This window comes from Mastomys coucha, unplaced genomic scaffold (assembly GCF_008632895.1).
Source record: "Mastomys coucha isolate ucsf_1 unplaced genomic scaffold, UCSF_Mcou_1 pScaffold23, whole genome shotgun sequence".
NCBI classification, from domain to species: Eukaryota; Metazoa; Chordata; class Mammalia; order Rodentia; family Muridae; genus Mastomys; species Mastomys coucha.
The window spans coordinates 74,213,186-74,233,046 of record NW_022196906.1 but is presented as its reverse complement, the minus strand read 5'-3'; the positions used below and the strand labels follow the sequence as shown (position 1 = coordinate 74,233,046).

Here is a 19,861-nt window from a genome sequence, read left to right as displayed (position 1 = left end):
TTGCTGCTGTTGTTTTGTTTTGAGATAGGATCTTGATATGTTGTCTAAGAAGACACTGACTTCTAGGCTCAAATAATCTTTACCTGAGTAATTGGAACAGTAGGCAAATGGCTCAGCGCCCAGCCCTCTCACACTTAAAGCAATTTCTAGTAATACCTGATGCAATGTAAATGTTGTACAAATTGTTACTATGTTATGTTAGTCTATGTGTACTCAGCCCAAATATGGTTTTTCTCTTAAAACCAACATCTATTGTTGGTTGAATGTGTGAACGTATTTGGAGACATACCATGCATCTGAAATATTGACAAACGCCATCAGTGTTCACACCACTTGTTCCTTTGACAGGTGCATTCCCTTCTTGACTTACTCACACTTTACACTTCACTTCTCTAACTCATCAAGGAATTACTTTAGGAAGATTAAGAGAGAGCCTGATTTAAATTTAGAAGCCCTGGGGACCCAAGGACAGGAGGAAGGGGAGTAGACTAGCAATTCCTTCCTCTCAAGAATAAGGAGTAATTAGTTATACTCAGTGTGTAGGTTCTTAAGTGTTTTCTGGACTGGTGGTGTAGTCATTTTGAAGAAATAATATGGGATAGTCATGAGAACTGAAATAGGTTTCTTAAATCCCCAACTACCACAGAAGCTTCAGCTGTAGTTCCTACTGAGCTTTTAAATTATATGAGTTAATTATAATTTTTGAACAATTTTACTTATGAAAATTTGATGACTGCCATTGACACTAAGGTATGTAAAATAGTAACTCTGAAGGGTTTGCTAGTTTCTCCAATTTTCATACTGCAATAGAACTCAGAGTTCTACAGTACTAGTGTTTGCTAGGAAAGCTAACACTGACAGATGGTGCATTTGTCAAAACGTGCAAGAGAATATGACTGGAAAAGGGTGTAGGTGCCACGATGGGCTGTGACAGAGAAAGTTCTTATTGACTGGTGACCTTGACAGCCATAGAAAAAAATTTCAGTAATACAAGCACTGTGACATGTGTAATGAGCAGTGTGACATATGTAATGGTGCTCACTTATGTAATCTGGGCTTTCACTGACAGAGATGGACTTGTGGCCACTGTAATTTTCCCCTTTAGTTACTGGTTAGAAAGCAGAGGCAACTGAACCACAGGGGAGAGAGTGAGACTTGGGGTACCAGGTTACTTTGATGTTATCTCTTATTTGGGGCATGATAATTACATTCTTGAGTTCAAAGAGGAAGGTGTTCTTCCTTCTAATCCAATTATGGACTTGCTTCTATAAAATCAATAGACCAGAAGAGCAGTACCTTTGCTTCATTGTACATTTGTGCCTTTTGCAGAATTAAGACACACTTGAGTTTCCTAGCCAGCTCTGACTAAGTAGAAACTCAAGCCCTACAAATCCTGATGGAAATGTGATTTTTTTCTATCTTTTTTTATAGATGTTTTCTTTATTTACATTTCAAATGATATCTCCTCTCCTGGATACCCTTCGAAAAGATGTCAAAAACAAAAACAAAAACAAAAAACAAACCATGTTTCCTCCCCCATCTCCTTACTCACCAACCCACCCTCTCCTACTTCCTGGCCCTGGCATTCCCTTTCAGTGGGACATAAACCTTCACAGAGCCAAAGGTCTCTCCTCCCACTGATGACTGACTAGGCTATCCTCTGATACATATGCAGCTGGAGCCATGAGTCTCACTATGTGTGCTCCTCTTTGGTTGATGGTTTAGTCCCTGGGACCTCTGAGGGTACTAGTTAGTCCATATTGTTGTTTGTCCTAAGGGGCTGCAAACTCTTCAGCTCCTTGGGTCCTTTCTCTAGCTCCTTCATTAGGTATCTTATGCTCAGACCAATGGATGGTTGTGAGTCTCTACTTCTGTATTTGTCAGGCACTGTCAGAGCCTCTCAGGAGATAGCTATATCAGGCTCCTGTCAGACGGCACTTGCTGACATTCACAATAGTGTCTGAGTTTGATAATTGAATATGGAAAGGATTCCCAGGTGGAACAGTCTCTGGATTGTCTTTTCAGTCTCTGCTCCATAGTTTGTCTCTACAACTCCTTCCATGGGTATTTTGTTCCCCTTTCTAAGAATGAACGAAGCACCCACAATTTGGTCTTCCTTCTTGAGTTTCTTGTGGTTTGTGGATTGTATTTTGGGTATTCTGAGCTTCTGGGCTAATATCCACTTATCAGAGAGTGCATGCCATGTGTGTTCTTTTGTGATTGGATTACCTCACTCAGGATGATATTCTCCAGATCCATCCATTTCCCTAAGAACTTCATAAATTCATTGTTTTTAATAGCTGAATAGTACTCCATTGTGTAGATGTACCACATTTACTGTATCCATTCCTCTGTTGATGGACATTTCAGATGTTTCCAGTTTCTGGCTATTATAAATAAGACTGCTATTACCTTATGTGTCCTTATTACATGTTGGAGCATCTTCTGGGTATATTCCCAGGAGTGGTATAGCTGGGTCCTCAGGTAGTACTATGTCTAGTTTCCTGAGGAACCGCCAAACTGATTTCCAGTATGGTTGTACCAGCTTATAATTCTACCAGCAATGAAGGAGTATTCCTCTTTCTCCATATCCTAGCCAGCATCTGCTGTCACCTGAGTTTTTGATCTTAGCTATTCTGACTGGTAAGAGGTGGAATCTCAGGGTTGTTTTGATTTGCATTTCCCTGATGACTAAGGATGTTGAACATTTCTTTAGGTGCTTCTCAGCCATAAGGTATTCCTCAGTTGAGAATTCTTTGTTTAGCTCTGTACCCCATTTTTAATAGGGTCATTTGGTTCTCTAGAGTCTAACTTCTTGAGTTCTTTGTATATATTGGATATTAGCCCTTTATTGGATATATTCCAATCTGTTGGTTGCCATTTTGTCAAGTTGATCCACTCCTATCTCCTTGTACAATGCTCAAGTCCAAGTGGATCAAGGACCTCCATATAAAACCAGATACACTGAAACTAATAGAAAAGAAAGTGGAGAAGAGCCTGGAGCACATAGGCACAGAGGAAAAGTTCCTGAACAGAACACGAACAGGTTATGCTCTAAGATCAAGAATTGACAAATGGGACCTCATAATATTACAAAGCTTCTGTAAGGCAAAGGACACTGTTAATAGGAAATGTGATATTTTTTAATGTTACTAATTTTTTTTTTTGGAAAATTTTACATGTACCTAGTGCCTTCTGATTTCTGTTACCATCTTGTAGCTACTCCCAGTTTCCACCAAACAAAACTCTTACCCTCATTTCCCTCATATTTTCCTGTCTTTTTCTTTTTTGGTGTGTTTCACTGAGATGCTGAGATTAACTAGGGGTTTCTGTGGTGTGACCCATTGGAGAATGGTGGGCTCATCAGTGGATACAAAACTGGAGATGGTTTCCATTCCCCCAGAATCTATGAATAGTTAATAATAGCATGAGGTAGGATTCTATGAACTTCTTCCTGATCCATGATTGACTACTGACTGGCCTGATTTTAAACAGCTCCACTGCATATAGCTATTGTGAGATCATGATTGATTTAGTTATGTCATGTGCAGAAAATACACTTTCACATCTCTTCTCCATAACTTGTATCTCTTTTATCTCCTTGTCCTCTGGCTTTTTACATTCTTTCTTATTCCTCTCCCATGATCTTTCTTGACCCTCCTCTGACTCTGTCTCTGTCTTTGTCTTTCTCTCTCTCTGTGTTTGTGTGTGTGTGTGTGTGTGTGTGTGTGTATGATGTCCCATTTACGGATGAACACTCCACTGTCACTTACTCTTGTGTCTTTGACGAGTTATCAATCTATGTATTAAATAGTCCCTATTATTATAGGAATATTCTTTGAGGAAGCCAGCTACTTTTTGTTTTCCAAGCACATATTACTGGTAAAGTCAACCCACAGACTGAAAGTCAAAGGATAGAAAGCAACCCAAAAAGCATATAGAAATGAAAGTAGAAGATCTAATGAAGTAGATGTTAAACCAAAATTAGTCAAGAATAATAAAGAAAATCACTACATATTATCACAAGTAACAATTTACCAAGACGTAACAGTTGCAACCATACAGACAGCAAACAGTGGAGCTCCAAATCCCACAAACGCACTACTAATGGTCATGGAAGTTCAGATAGATCCCGATACAATGCTAATAAATACAGTGATAATAATAAATAAATGCATTTCTGTGTTTTAATATCTTCAAATAGGTTATCACAGCTAAAAATAAATAAGGAATCTTCAGATATAAACTACACCAGAGATTAAGAGGGCTCAATAGATTTCTAGAGAATATCACATTCAGCAGAAAGAGGAAATGTATCTCAGCCTATGGAATGTTTTCTAAGATGGACTGCATTTTATGCCATTAATCAAGTCTTACTAAATACAAATAACCAAAAAGACCTCTTGTCTTGCATTTTATCAGATCAGAATGCCATAGAACCAGAAAGACTACAGTAACTTTGTGAAAACACAGAGACTGAATAATAATTTTTAAAATATTTCTTATTTGTTCATTGAAAAATTCCCATATATACATACAGTGTATCTTGGATTCCCACTCTCTTCTTACTTTTTCTTTCTTTTATTTTGATAAGCCGCTAAGTCCAGTAAATCAATTAATGCTGCCTGTAAGAGTGTTGATTGACTTTGTTGGTTTGAGCTTATTCATGTCTTGTGCAGGTAACCACAACTGTAGTGAGTTCAAGGGTCCTATGTCCAGACAACAGGAGCTCACAGCATTCTTCCGCATCCTCCTGCTCACTCTCCATCTCCTGAAGACAGCAGCCCCCAGCACTCAGCCCCATTCAGCTCACTCTCCATCTCCTGAAGACAGCAGCCCCCAGCACTCAGCCCCATCCCCCTCACTCTCCATCTCCTGAAGACAGAAGCTCCCAGCACTCAGCCCCATCCTCCAGCTCTTAGATTCTTTCCAGCCCTTCTGCAATATTCTGGAGCCTTGGGAGTTGATACAGATGTCTAGTTATGGCTGGAGTACCCAACAGCCATTTGCTTTCCGCACTTTGACCAGCTGTGAGTTCCTGCATTGGCTGCTGCCCACTGCGAAAGAAGCTTCTTTGGCTAAGGGAGTGGCACTAACCTATGGGGCAAATTGCTGCCACAGCTGTGTTGAGTTCAAAGGATTGTGTCCTTCTGGTTGTTGAGACTTCTTGTTGGTGCTGTGTGTGGGAGAGGCAAGTGATAGCTGTTGGTCTCTTCAGTCTCACTAAATTTGGAGTTCTGCTGCATGAGGAGAGAAGAGAAATTGTAACCTTTCCTTTTCTGTTCTCACGGGTATGGGAGGAGCTTTGCTTCTTGGCAGTTACTGCTTTCTCCCAGGGCTTCCCCACAGGTAAGGAGATGAGTCTCAGCATTCCCACAGATGCAGAGATCTCCCCTGGCTGAATTAACTCGTTGACAGATCTGGTCTTTTTGCAGGGTAAGAGCTCACTTACTCTGCATTGTCTTCTCTCTCCCCCTGTATTACTGGTGAGGCTTCTAGTCCCCCATCTTACCTGGAAGTCTTGAACAATAGTTCCTGATTGACCAGAAAGTAACTGAAGAAATCAAATAGGATGTAAAACCTTTTATAGAATTATCCAAAAATGAAAGCACAACGAACTAGAAATTTTGGAATGTGGCTAAGGAAAAAATATGCAAATATTTACATTAAAAAAATCAGAATGCTCTATAATAAACAATAATACATCTCAAGGTCCTTGTCAAACAGAAGCCATCCAAACTTCAAAGGAGTAGATGATGAGAAATAATACAAATCAGGGTAGAATTTCATGCAATGGGGATTGTATTGGTTCCTTTTCTCATTGCCATGACAAAGGCCTGACAAAATAAATTTAAGTGGAGAAGGGTTCATTTTGGCTTTCACTTTGAGTGTACAGTCCAGAATTGAGGAAAGTCACCATGTCAAGCATCAATCACAGTGTGTGGCAGTCAGAGACTTGTCTTGCTTTCTCTTTTACATTCAATCTAGGATAGCTATGGAATGTGTTGCCTAAACACAGAGTGGATCTTCAGACTTTTTTTTTTCAATTTTTAAAAGAATTATTTACAATGTAAATTCGTTTACATTATTTATTACTGCCTCTGTGTATGTCTGTGTGAGGGTGTCAGATCCTCTAGAACTGGAATTAGAGAATATTATGAACTGCCATGTGGGCACTGGGATTTGAACTTGGACCTCCATCTCACCAGCCCAATAAACTCAGTCTTAATTAATCCAGTGTAAAAACTCTTTCAAAGAGAAGTCCAGAGGTTTGTTTACTAAGCAATTCTAGACTTTGTCAGGTTGACAATCAATATTAACTACCACAGACACTAGAAGTATAATACATAGAGTTCATCACACTCAAGTCAACCCAACATAATCACTAAATATCAGATTGCTTGTACAGAGCTGTGAGGGACAGTGTCTGAAGGGACAAAGGTAAGGCACTCATTATAGCACCTGTAAACTGATGATGGCCAGAAGATGAGGAAACAGTACCTTTTGCTACAGTGAAGTGGAAGTTACTGGATTTTTCAGGCGATATAAACTCATGCAGTGTTTTGCTAAGAGAAACCCACATAGTGTTTTGCTGAGAGAAGACCCATGGGAGGACTTGTAGTGTTTGGAGAGAGTATAAATAGGACTCACTGGACAGTGATGGCCTGCTTGCATAGCTAGCTTTGCAACACTTTGTTGGTCTTGCAGCTTCGCTGATCTTCACTTCATTGAGAAAGGCATGGCAGAGAACTTCTCCTGGTGCCCAGGTTGGTCCTGGTTGCTGCCACTGACTTGATTTGATTTGATAGAGGCCTGGAGGTTTCTGCTGGATCATCCCACCACTGCTGGGTGATTTGGGTTTGCTATCCTTACACTACTGAACTGGACTGCTGGTTTCCTGATAGAGATTGGAACTAACCCAAGGAACTACTTTTAAACAGGTCCACATTCTCTTGTCCTATTTACCATCTTTTCTCCCCTGCCTTCAGACAGTGGGGTAGAAATGGGGGAGTTGAAGCATTTGAGAACCTTTATTAAAAGTAGGTTTTTAAAAAGATCTAAGCCTATACTAGAGTCTATGGAACATAAATATCTCATTCATTTCATGAATTGAGCAACACAAATATGCTTTTGGCAGTAAGGGCCAAAGGATGGGGATTTAATCACTGCTAGGGAATGTATCTTTCTAAAGAACAAGTAAGTCATTAATTTTGAACTTTTCTTCTCCTAGTCTGTGTGTAGGAGCCAAGCATGAAGTAAGCAGAAGTGTTCAGGGGGAACATGAGCCTCCAACCCCATTTTCATTCAGTTTCATGAGAGCATCTGATAGAAAAAAGAAATGTTCCTGGAAAGGACTGAGCATAGAAGAGAGATGCCTCAGGATTAGCACAGGTTGTGTGCATGTATATTACACATAACTTGTTTCTATCATGTCATGACTATATTGCAGATTTCCTGTAGGTCTGAGCATTACAATCGTCTCCGTTTGGACCAGAGATTTCTCGGTAAGTTCAGGAAGGATCATGCCTGTGCACATGCCTATTACAAACTGCCAGTCTTCTCTAGGTCTGGAGCTCCTTTCATGGTCACATTCAAGACTAATCTCAATGATGTCCAGGACTCATGAGTTGTTAGGGTTTTATCATGATGACTTGTGAAATGATACATCACTGTAAAATTGAACAAGACAGGATGCTAACCCATGATCGAAGAGTTTCATAAATATTAACTCTGTGTAACAAAGTATATGTCAGAATATATATATTCTTAATTTCCTTTCTATACCTTTCTTTAAATTAAAATAATTTTTGTAATAGTAAAAGGATCAAACCCCCATTTAGAGATTTTTAAGGAAAGTTAATACTATAATAAAAAAGTTTTGGTGGTTAATTACAGAGATCAATTGAATAGGTCATAGAAGGCTTCATAATGAGGCCTTACCAAGACCACTCTGTTAAGTAAGAGATAAATGCTTGGTTTCTGGAATCTATTATGTGAAAGAGTTTTCCCAACTTACTTTAGCAAGGCAGAATTGCTTTTTATATTAAAATACATCAAGATATTATAAGAAAATGAATACAGACCTCATGAACATATATAAAAGTTCATTAAACTCTGAGTCCTGGCTATCTGTAAATAAGAAGCTGGAGAACCCATAATGGAATTTATTCATGTTTTTTTTGTGTGTGTGTGCGTGTGTGTGTGTGTGTGTGTGTGTTGTCTAATTATTTTTAGTTGGTTTGTTTTAATTTTCTTTTTTCCTTTCTTAGAGAGAGATAAAGAAAATGACTTTAGGTATGTAAGGGGTTAGGAGCTAGAAGAGGAGAATAATGTGATCAAGATATAATAAATGAAAAAATTTAAAATAAGAAATAAATTAATTAAAAATAAAATTTTATTAGAATATTGCCACATCCACCATTTGCCGTGGCAGAGCTGAGCAGCTTCATATATGACAGAAAGTGTCTAGTTTGCGAGTTTGTGACATTTACTATGTGATTCTTAAAGCTCTTTGCTGATTCCTGATGGAGATATAGAATCCCATATTCAAATTGTAAATGTTGATTCTGAAATCTTTAAGCTATGTTCATGCAGGAGCCCTGGGGCTGAGTGGGAACCAGCTCAAGCAGTGAGGAAGAGGGCATCCATGCAGCACAGAGGGATGTTCATGGCCTACAGTGGGTAGAATACAGAGACCACGGCAACAGGGCAATGGTTACTTACACTAAGATAATATGTGAACATAGAATATTTTCTCAAACCAAAAAGTAAGAATAAATCTCAATCTAAAAATTCCAGAAGTCCAGAAGAATCACAAAGATAGGTAAAAATATAGCAGGTACCATCTTAGAGAGCTTCTTACTTACCAAGGCAAGTCTAATTCAAGTATGTAAATAAGTAGTGATCAGTGAGTTCACACTAAAGTAAAAAATAAATAGGCAAACAAACAAACAGACAAAAAACCCAAAACTGTTCTTTAGGATAGACTGCCCACTAATAAGTATAGATTGAGTTGTAAAAGCCACCATTTGGTAGCTATAAAAATACTAATTAATTCAGCCAAGAAAGATCACAGCATTCTAAGTAGAAGCAAGAATGCATTAGAATCAGTTGTTAAAGCTTTTGGAATTTTGTAAGTTCATTGTTAAAGTTATTAACATTTAGATTATGTGAATGTAGAATTAAAGATACTCCGAAAAAGCTCATCACTTGAGATGAAACCCCTTACCCTGAGAGCCTTAACTTGACACCATGCGCCACCCAGTTCCTCTCTGTCACCCAGCACCAATGCCTCCTTTGTCTTATTCCCATTCTACCTCTTTCTCCTAAATGGACCCCGTCTGTAGGCTGGCTAAGTGAGATTGCCACCCTCAGCTCTGGACTTTTTTAAGCTCTGGACTACTGCTGGAGTCAAAAGTTTTTCCCCATAGTTTTGGCAAATCTCCAAAACCAGACACTGATTGGCTCAGTTTAAGACACAAAACCATGCATTAACCAATCACTGCCTGAAGGCAGCTGGACAAGAGGCATGGGAGGGAATGTGATGATTGTACCTGGCAAGGTTGATGCTGAGGCTTGAAGTCAGGAGTCTAGGTTAGCTGCTTAGGGACGACATAGCTGAAGATGGTTCTTCAGTTCTCAGTTTCCAATCCGTAAGCTATTAGAACCAGAAACAGATCAAGCAGGGCAGGCCAGGCCACCAGCAGACACCCACAGAGAGAGGAAACAAGGCTACTGAGTCATCAAAAGCAGCAGGATGGAGCTCTGACGCAGGAAACAACTGCAACACGCTAAGACCATGGGAAACAAGGGAAGGAAGCTGAGAGAGGGGTGGGCGAAGGGAACAAAAGAATTGTGGGGAACCGCAGCTGCCACCCTATACATATATATTGAACACCTGGTCTCCGGCCAGAGCAGAGAGCATTGAGATAAACAAGCCTTAGTTGGAAAAGCTGTGTGCCTCTTGTTTATGATGCAAGCTGGCATGATTTCTTGTAGCCTATTATGCTTTGCTACGTAGCTGATGATGATTGGGACCAGGGAAAGTATTTAACCCACAAGGGCTGGGGGCTGGAGAGAGAATATAAGGAGTATTGAGTAAGTATGTAGTATAGTAAGTAAGAGAGAATAGGAATTAGGAGTAAGTATGTAGAACTGGGGCTGGTAATGGGATAGGAGAGAAGATGTAGATATAGAAGTAAGATGTAAGGACAGATGTAAGATGTAGAATTAGGAATAAGTGTGTAACTAATAAGATGTAACTAATAAGATGTAAGTAGTAATAAGTAAGATGTAAGAAGAAGATATAGAAGAATATAAAAGAAGCTAGCTAGCTAGAGAAGAAGTAAAAATAAAGGTTCCTGATTAAACTGCATGGAGAAGGGCTTGGTGTTTGCCTTCTTATTTCCGCTGGACGGGTAAGGCGGCCGACAAAGAATGGTTGCAATGCTGCAAACATTTGAGAGATCATATAGGAGAGAAAATAGAAAGCCTTTGTGTGTACAATTAATGCCTTCCCAGGGCTGCTGAAGTAGAGTCATGATGTACTTACCAGACTCCTTGGACTCATGGCTTATGCTGTTGGGTGGGAGATGGAGGCAACAACGACACTATAGTTTCCCCTTTTTAATGGGCAAATTTTACTTTAATTCAATTTAATTTAATTTTTGGCTAGCATATAAAGTAAGGAGTTTCATCATGACATCTTCCAACACATGTGTCATTGTATTTTGTGGCCATTTGCTTCTTTCCCCCACTGTCATCCCAGGGGTCCCCACACCCTCTCCAGATGTCTTACCCCAGTTAATCTGTGTTCTGATTTCATGTATATTGTTACCATATCTTTCACTCTACTTATGTTCTTTTCCTCCCTCTCATGACCCCTTTTCTAGTTTTCTAGTTTATTTCTAAGAAATAAACACATGTACATGCAGACACTTTTTTTTTTAATATTTCTGTTTTGGTTTAATTAAAAAAGAAAAAAATAGAAAGAGGTGATGGTGAAGCAGGAATACGGTCATCGTGAGATCTGACTACTTCCAGCTGGCTCTGGGGGCAACAGGTCTTTAGGGAACTAGAGGAATGTGTATGGGGGGGGGTGTGTTTGTCCAGTCTTAGGAGACTTGACTGTAAACACACACACTTTTAAATCTAGATTCAGCAGATAAAATATGTAGCATATATTTTACAACATAATACTTTCTAGTTGCATCCATTTTCCCACAATTGCCATGATTTCATTTTTCTTTATGGCTATATAAAATCCCATTGTGTTTATAGATCACATTTAAAATATTTTATCAAGTACCTGTGGACATGCAGGCTAGTTCTGTTTCCTGGCTATTGTAAACAACTCTGTGATAAATATGGATGTATAAATTCCCTTTTAGGTGTTTTGACTTGTAGTTCTTTTGTTATATACCCAAGGCTGGCACAGCTGGGCCATTTGGCAGTTCTGTTTTTAGTATGATCATACAAGATTATATTCCTATCAGAAATACACATGGATTCCTCTTTGCTCATGTCATTCCCAGTATTTGTTGTTATTTCTTTTTATGATGGTGCCTTAGTCAGGGTTTGTATTTGGGCACAAAGCATGATGACCAAGAAGCAAGTTTGGGAGGAGAGGGTTTATTTAGCTTACACTTCCACATTGCTGTTCATCACCAAAGGAATTCAGGACAGAAATTCACACAGGGCAGGAACTTGGAGGCAGGAGCTGATGCAAAGGCCATGGAGGGATGCTGCTTACTGGCTTGCTTCTCCTGGTTTGCTCAGCCTGCTTTCTTATAGAACCCAGGACTCTCAGCCCAGGGATGGTACCATGCATAATGGGCCCTTCCACCTTGATCACAAATTGAGAAAATGCCTTACAGCTAGATCTCATGGAGGCATTTCCTCAAGGGAGGCTCCTTTCTCTGTGATAACTCCAGCTTGTGTCAAATTGACACACAAAACCATCCAGTAGACACAGCCATTTTCACCTGAGTAAAATCCAATCTCAGGAAGTTTCAACTTACAGTTTTTTCTTTTCTTTTCTTTTTTTCTTTTTTTTAATCATCACAAGTAGGACTTTTTATTTGTAACTATTAAGAATCTGGATTTTAAGCACTTTCTTAAACTGGTGGTTCATATCAATTAGTTAGTTCAACTTTAAGATCTGTCTCATCAACAATCATTTTCCACGTTTGACATGGAGCTCTGGAAGTTTTCCCAAGTCCATCTTGGGTTTCTTCAGTATTTTAACCTTCCTAACAAAGACATCATGAAGAGGATAAATGGACTGGCAAGCCTTTTCTATGTTTTTCCCGATGCTGCCTGGAACTAGTTTATTAAGCACTTCTTTCAAGTCTGCACTTCTTGGGCAATGATTTCTATGATAATCTACCAGATCTGGTGGATTTGCTGGTGCTGTGCACAGGATGATGTTTTGCATATCTGGTTGTTGCATTTGTGTGTGTGTATGTGTATGTGTGTGTGTGTGTGTGTGTGTAACCAACACAGAACAGACAGAGAAAATAACGATCTGTTGTCTTGACATCAACTTGAGTTTCAATTATGGTCTGCCACTTTTTGACCTTGGAACACATTTTGTCCCAGGTAAGATCCATGCCATGGAAATTAGACCATTTTTGCCCTGAGAATTCTCAGTAATTAGCTTGAATTTTCTAACCACAACTTTGTCATTATGCAGACTAACAAGGCTCACTTCAAACACAGGACCATTGAGGCCAACAGATGCAATTTTGGCTCTTTGCATCCTTAGAACTAGTGTTTTTCCAGTGTTTCTAATATTGAACATAGGCAGAGCTTTTACATCATACCTGTCCTTTTATTTTTGGCTATTTTCTTTATTTACATTTCAAATGTTATCCCCTTTCCTGGAACCCACACTCCCAGAAACCCCATAACCCTTCCCCCTCCCCCTGCTTCTATGAGGGTGTTTCTCCACCTACCCACCCACTCCTGCCACCCCACCCTCAAATTCCCCATACACTGGGGCATCGAGCCTTCACAGGACCAAGGGCCTCTCCTCCTATTGATGCCCAACAAGGCCATACTCTGCTACATATGTGGCTGGTGCCATGGGTCCCTCCATGTGTACTCCTTGGTTGGTGGTTTAGTCCTTGGGAGCTCTGGGCGGGGGCCTGGTTGGTTGATATTATTGTTCTTCCAATGGGGTTTCAAACCCCTTCAGCTCCATCAGTCCTTTCTCTAACTCCTCCCTTGCTCAGTCCAAAGGTTGGCTGTGAGAATACACCTCTGTATTTGTCAAGGGCCTTTCAGGGGACAGCTATATCAGGCTCCTGTCAGCTAGTACTTCTTGGCATCCACAATAGTGTCTGGGTTTGGTGCCTGTATATGGGATGAATCCCCAGGTGGGACAGTATTTGGATGGCCTTTCCTTCAGTCTTTGCTCCACACTTTGTCTACTTATTTGCTCCTGTGAGTATTTTGTTCCCTTTTCTAAGAAGGACCAATGCACCCACTTTGGTCTTCCTTCTTCTTGAGCTCAAGAACTTCAAGTCTCTGAAGAAAGAAATTGAAGAAGATCTCAGAAAATGGAAGGATTTCCCATGCTCATGGGTTGGCAGGATTAATATAGTAAAAATGGCCATCTTGCCAAAAGCAATCTACAGATTCAATACAATCCCCACCAAAATTCCAACTCAATTCTCCATAGAGTTAGAAAGAGCAAGTCTCAAATTCATTTGGAATAACAAAAAACCAAGGATAGCCAAAACTATTCTCAACAATAATGGAACCTGTGGTGGAATCACCATCCCAGACCTTAAGCTGTACTACAGAGCAATTGTGATAAAAATTGAATGGTATTGGTACAGTGACAGGCAGGTAGATAAATGGAATAGAATTGAAGACCCAGGAATGAACTCACACACCTATGGTCACTTGATCTTTGACAGAGGAGCTAAAACCATCCCGTGGAAAAAAAGACAGCATTTTTAACAAATGGTGGTGGTTCAACTGGCAGTTAGCATGTAGAAGAATGCAAATCAATCCATTCTTATCTCCTCATACAAAGCTCAGTCCAAGTGGATCAAGAACCTCCACAAAAAAAACAGGTCCACTGAAACTAATAGAGGAGAAAGTGGGGAAGAACCTTGAACACATAGGCACAGGGGAAAATTTCCTGAACAGAAACCAATGGCTTATGCTCTGAGATCAAGAATCAACAAATGGAACCTTATAAAATTGCTTCTGTAAGGCAAAGGACACTATCAAAAGGACAAAATGGTAACCAACAGATTGGGAAAGATCTTTACTAATCCTACATCTGATAGAGGGCTAATATCCAATATATACAAAGAACTCAAGAAGGTAAACTCCAGAGAATCAAGTAACCCTATTAGAAGTGGGGTACAGAGCTAAACAAAGAATTCTCAACTGAGGAATACCAAATGGCTGAGGAGCACCTAAAGAAGTATTCAACATCCTTAGTCATCAGGGAAATGCAAATCAAAACAACCCTGAGATTTCACCTCACACCAGTCAGAATGGCTAAGACCAAAAACTCAGGTGACAGTATATGATGGCCAGGATGTGGAAAAAGAGGAACACTCCTCCATTGTTGGTGGGATTGGAAGCTGGTACAACAAAGATTCTTCAACATATAACAGGGACTCATGCTACACTATGTTCATAGCAGCCTTATTCATAATAGCCAGAAGCTGGAAACAACCCAGATGCCCTTCCACAGAGGCATGGATACAGAAAGTATGGTACATTTACACAATGGAGTACTACTCAGCTATTAAAAACAAAGACTTTATGAAATTCCTAGGCAAATGGATGAAACTAGAAATTATCATCAGTGACTTAGCCCAATCACAAAAGAACACACATGGCATGTACTCACTGATAAGTGGATATTAACCCAAAAGCTCGGAATACCCAACATAACTGTCTTTCTTAGGAAATGGGTCAACCACTTTCTTCTTGGCTGGCGCTCATCTCACTGCCTTTCATCAAGCTCCTGCTCTTGCTGACCACCATGGTGTTGTTCTGAAAGCCAAAAGCAATTTAAAGTTTTCTAATAGCTAACAATGTTGAAAGCTTTTTCAAATATTTATTGGCCACTTTTACTTCTTCCTTTGAGAACTGTCTGGCCAGTTCATTAACACACTGACAGGATGATTTTGGCTTTTGGTGTTTAAGTTTTGAAGTACTCTGTATATCCTACACCTAAATCCCCTGTCACATGTCTATACATGTTTATACATGGAGGATGCCCCCTTCCATTTTCTAGGCAGTTTCTTTTCTCTGGCAATTATTTCCTCTTGTCAGAAGTTTTAAATTTTTTTTGTAATCTCAGTTGACAGTTCTTGAAATTAATCTCTGTTATACTGTATTATTTATTTTAGTGAATCATAACCTATGCTGTGTATGCATTTTCTATGCTCTCATAGTAGTTTCAAAGATTTAGACCTTACATTAAGAGTTTTGATTTATTTTGGACTGATTTTCATCTATCTTGAGAGAGCTATACCTGCATTCATTTTTCCACGTGAGAAAATCCAGTTCATGGAACACCACGTCTTAGAGGTTATCCTTTTTCCAATGCGTATTTTTGACAGCTTTGTTAAGAGTGTAAGAGCCAGAGTGAGGATGTCTGTTGTGAGATTGTGTCTTTTATGTACAACAGGGAAGCACTACATATGAAGTATCAATGATAAGTTTGCCAAAACAACATCAGAAAGAGAACACATGAGTTTGGATGGGGGAAATCTCACAAGTTTCCACCCCTAGCTGAAGAACTGCAGGCTGATGAAAAAGGGAGAACTCACCTGCTCCAGGGATGGGTCTCTGATAGGTTAGTCAGTCCCCAATGATTGCATTTATAAATCTACATATACACATATAGAAAAACCACAATAATAATTAAAGAATAAGATGCCATAAATTTGAGGAGTCGAAAGGACATGGGAGTAGTAGGAGGGAAAAGGGAAGATGATATTAAAAATAGTACTTATCTATAGTTATATAAAATATTTAAGAAACGAGGTAGCTGTGGCCACGTAGGTCTATTTCTGCGTCCTCTGTTGTATTATATGGTTTTGATGCCTGTCTTTGTGATAGTACCATACTGATTTCCTCTGAGGTTGTGTATTGTGATATCGCTCTCCTGCTTTGACCATTAGGGAGCCTCTTGCTTTCATGCGAACTTTTTGATTGTTTATTCTAGTTCTGTAATGAGTACTATTGGAGTTTTTATGGACATTCTGTGGAATCTATGGCTTGCTTTTCTTTTTAACAATAGGGACTTTTTTAAATACAGTATTTATAGCAAACATGAGAATGGGAAGTTTCCCTATCTTCTAATGTCCTTCTCACTTTCTTATTTCAGTATCATGAGATTTTATTGTAGACATCTTTCCTTTCCTTGGTAAGATTTATCTAGGGTTATTGTGGTGGATTGAATGGGAAATGTCCCCAGAGGCTCACACATGTGAATACTTTGTTTCAGTGGCTGACTTTGGGGAGGTTGTCGAACCTCTAGGAGGTACAGCCTTATTGGAGGAAGTACATCACTCAAGTACATCTTTGAGTGAGCCTTCATAGCTTTATCCTGCTGGAGAGATGGCTCAATGGTTAAGAGCATTGATTGCTCTCCCAGGGGTCCTGAGTTCAATTCCCAGCAACCCAACTCACAACCATTTGTGATGGGATCTGATGCCCTATTCTAGAGTGTCTGAAGATAGCTACAGTGTACTCATATAAATAATACAGCTTTCTCCTACTTTGTGTTTCCTTCTCTGCTTCCTGTATGCCGATGACATGTGATCTGCCAGCTTTCTGCTTCTGCCACCTGCTGCCATACCTCCCCTGTCACCATAGACTCCTTGAGAAACTTTACAACCTTTAGATCCTTTTTAGATTCTTTAGAATTTAGAAACTTAGGTCAAAGTAAATTCTTCTTTAAGTTGATTTTGGTCCTAGCATATCATCACAACAACAAGAAACTAACTAATGGAGTTATTATTATTATTTTTTTGATTAAAGATTCCGCGAGTGGGATTTTCTATATGATATCTTCTAAGTTTATTATTGGGGCATAGGGAAGCTTCTGATTTGGGCATGTTGATTTTTATATTCTGTTACTTTTCTGAAAGTGTTCATTGGGTCTAAGAGGATTTTGAAGGTATGTTGATTATAGTGTTATTTCATGTGCAGGTAGTGATAATTTGACTTCTTCCTTTCTGATGTGTTTCATTTCTTTTTTTTTTTTCCACACTGACCTAGCAAAGACTTCAAGCATTACACTAAGTAAGAATGGAGAGAGTGGACAATCTTGTTTCAAATTTTGGAAGAAATGCCCTTAATTTTTCATCATTTATAACATTGGCTATATGTTTGTTGTATACAGCCTTTCCATCTCAAGGTATGTTCCTTTTAATACTAGTTTCTCCAGGAGTTTTGTAATGAAGAGACATTGAACTTTGAATATAAAAGATTTTTAAGCTGCCTGAAATTTACCTATGCAAATGTGTGACTATATTTGTCATATAGATATAGCTGTGCCTATGGCATTAAATATTCCATTTACTAAACTAATGGGAATATCAGCTTTGTTGTATATTAAGATTTCTTTCTACTTTTTATTTAACCTGACATGCATTTGTTTCTTCTCATGCTCATAAAATTGAGCTGACAATAATGGCTTTATAGGTATTTTTATTTTTAATGATTTAGATTTATTTATGTGTTCTCTCTCTCTGTTTCTCTGTCTCACTTTCTCTTTCTCTCCCCCCCCGTATGTGTGTGTGTGTGTGTGTGTTTATGTATGTGTGTGTGCGTGTGTCTATACTATATATCTGCAGTTGCCTGTGGAGGCCAAAAGAGGGCATTTGTTAAGAATGATAGAAAGAACTGATGCTCATTTCCAAGAATGTGCCTTGACAGTGATCCACGGTGGCATCCTGTGCTGCCACACACTTAACCAATTTGAAATCCTGTTCAGAAAATATTTGGCAGAAATGGATTCCTGTATCTGGAAAATGCTGTGTCTCTGCTTCTTAATGGCATGCTAGCTTTGGCTGCGCGGTGCGGAGTGCCAGCCTTTGATGTGTGTGTGTTGGAAGATGAAGGAATCTTTCACATAATTCCTTTTCAGTAGGACTTTTTTTCCTGTCTGGCTGAAATAATGATTTTGGGCACACTTATTTAAAAAGCAGCATGTTCTATTTAGTTTGCAGCTAATTGTTAGTTGGAAATAAAGACATTTCCTACAACTTATATCTATATTTTGAAGTTTATGTTTAAAAGTGAATGGATGGTGCTCAGTGTGATCGTTCATATCCTCACATTCCATTATTTTTATTGCGGTCATAAGCAGCAACAATTACTGCAGTATTCAAAGGTGGTGGGCACTTTTACAACCAGGAAATGAAACCCGCCCCGTGAAAGCCATCGCCGTGCAGAGACTTTGTTCTTTCCTTTGCTTTCAGCAGCTGTGAGAAGAGGAGAGAATGTTTTTGAGTGGTTAGATTATTTGAGAGGTACCCATGATGCTTCTTTAACTTCAAACTCTGAAACTGAAGTGTGCATGGTCGTCATGGCTAAAGAAGACTCCTTAGTGTGTCTGCCTCACTATTAGGGGTGTGTGGATTTACATCGCCCCTTTAAAGCAACATGATTTAGGGTATATACAGAACAAACGACATATGAAAAGTTTTATGGATTAATTTAAACCATATGAGGGAAGTGTTCAGACTTCCCAGTTATAAGACCTCACTTATTATAATAGCAACAATAACCACTATTTTCATTTTCTGCTTTCCATGGTTATGGGTTAGTCAGCAACTTTATTAATTCCATTTTAATGCAGTTTTCTTAAAGTCTTAAATAATTGAGGAGTAGAGTAGGTGGAGAGTCTCTATATTTAATGAAAGTGGTTGTTTTATGAATCTGAGAACATAAAGCTAGCTCACTGCCTGGAGTCCTTAAAAGAGTCTTTTCAAACTCATGGGAGGCAGAATCAACTGAAGATGTATACTTCCTTCTTCTGGAAAAGATGATTAAATTGGCGTTCTTATAACTAGTGATACTCTTGAATCAGAATACCAAGTCAGTCTCTATCCCTCTCTTCCCACTCCCCATAAGCAGGCACCTTCATTTACCATGTTCATAATATTTGTCAAATACTATTTCTGAGAGTATTTAGGTCTACCTGTATTTAGAACACTCAGATTTCAAAGGCTCAATCCATGAACATTCTGTACAGGAGAGCTCACATTAAGCAGTGGTAAGGTGTCAAAATTCACAAGAATAAGTTATAAAGCTGGCACCAGTTGACTTCATCCTTTAGTACAACTCACAGAACTGATGAAATATCAATGGTCAGTCTTTGTCCAGCAAACAGAGTGTCCTAGAAAAACTGAAAGGCATTTCACCAGTGTGTAACCCCCCACCTTTTAGGAACTATTCCAGCCTCATGAAATAATTTCACGTCATCTTACCACAAGGCAGAGGATTTTCCTTTTGTGAACTTTTCAAGCCTAGCCAGATGGTATTCCAAAAACCAAATGATATGTGATATGATACTATTTCTCAAGATACTGGGTTTGTTTTACTATCCGAAGTTAAGCTCTTTCATATGGCCCATGAGTTGGTGACTGGATCACAAGCACTCACAATGAGTGCACATAGCAAAAGCACTGACAATGAGTGCACATAGCAAAAGCACTCACAATGAGTGCACATAGCAAAAGCACTCACAATGAGTGCACATAGCAAAAGAACTCACAATGAGTGCACATAGCAAAAGCACTCACAATGAGTGCACATAGCAAAAGCACTGACAATGAGTGCACACAGCGAAACCCCTCTTTTGAAAGTGAGA

The 19,861-nt window shown here is 39.2% G+C and overlaps 1 pseudogene; it reads right to left on the bottom strand.

Moving 5' to 3' along the window:
• Positions 1 to 12,104: 12,104 nt before the first annotated feature.
• LOC116073658 lies at positions 12,105 to 15,015 on the bottom strand (annotated as a pseudogene).
• Between the last annotated feature and the right edge of the window lie 4,846 nt (positions 15,016 to 19,861).